Here is a 1,030-nt window from a genome sequence, read left to right as displayed (position 1 = left end):
ATTTGGGGCGCTAAGAGAGAACAATTTCTGACTCTCAGAGCACTCCCCCACCCCCCCACCCCCGCCCCAAAGTCCCCAGTCCGCAGAGGAAGATCCTGGGCGAATTTGATTGGGGGGCGGGGTAATTGTTCCAGCCTCGCCGGGAAGCTCCCGGCTCGGGGACGGCAGGCCGGGCACTGCGGCGTGGCCGCCCAGGTGACACCGGCGGCGGACGCAGACTCCTGGGACTCTGGGGAACTGGCCCGGGGTCCCGGCTTCGGTGCCGGGGGTGGGGGCCTCATCCCGTTGGAGATGGGGGGGCGGCGCGTTCTAAAGAATGGGCCGAAAGACGCGTGGGGGGATGGGAGAAGTGGAGAAAAGGAAGGTTATAAAAAAACAACAACTCTTGAGTTACAATCAATAAAATTACTCGCTTAATTAGCATGGTTATTCGGTTAAGCGGAATGTAGTAAAAGCTGAACCTCGGAATGAGGGGGGAGAGGAAAAAGGCGAGCGTGGACCTCAGGCCTTTTCCTCCGAGACACCTCTGGGCAGCGGGGGAGGGGAGAGGGTGTGCGTGTGAGTGTGTGTGTGTGTGTGTGTGTGTGCGTGATGGCTTCGCAGATTTGGGTTTTTATCACCCGGCGGAGCCAGCAGCCTTTTGCCGCGGCGCCCTCGCCGCAGGGACCCGCGGGAACGCGAAGGGGAAGAGGCGAGCGCTGCAGCCGGGTTACCCCCGGCGCCTCGGGGCCGAGCGCGGCCGGGACGGTGCGTGTGCGCGCGGGGACCGGCTGGCTCGGCGCGCGCGCGAGCGGCGGGAGACGCGCCGAGTGTCCCGGGCCCGGCCGGCCGGCCGGCCCGGCCGCGGCTCCGGGCGGCGGGCGGGCGCGGACCCCCCAGGCGAGCCGAGCCCCGAGTCACCGAGTCTCTTGTGCTTGCCTCCGCAGACTATGGACCCGCACGGCGGCCGCCGGCTCGGCGCGCGGCCGCCCGCCGAGGAGCCCAGTCCGCCGGCGTGCTGACCGGCCCGCTACCCCGCCGGTGACCCCGG

This window comes from Mirounga leonina, unplaced genomic scaffold (genome assembly GCF_011800145.1).
Source record: "Mirounga leonina isolate KUSES-001 unplaced genomic scaffold, KU_Mleo_1.0 Mir_197, whole genome shotgun sequence".
In the NCBI taxonomy this organism is placed as follows: domain Eukaryota; kingdom Metazoa; phylum Chordata; class Mammalia; order Carnivora; family Phocidae; genus Mirounga; species Mirounga leonina.
Note: the sequence above shows the minus strand (reverse complement) of the source record.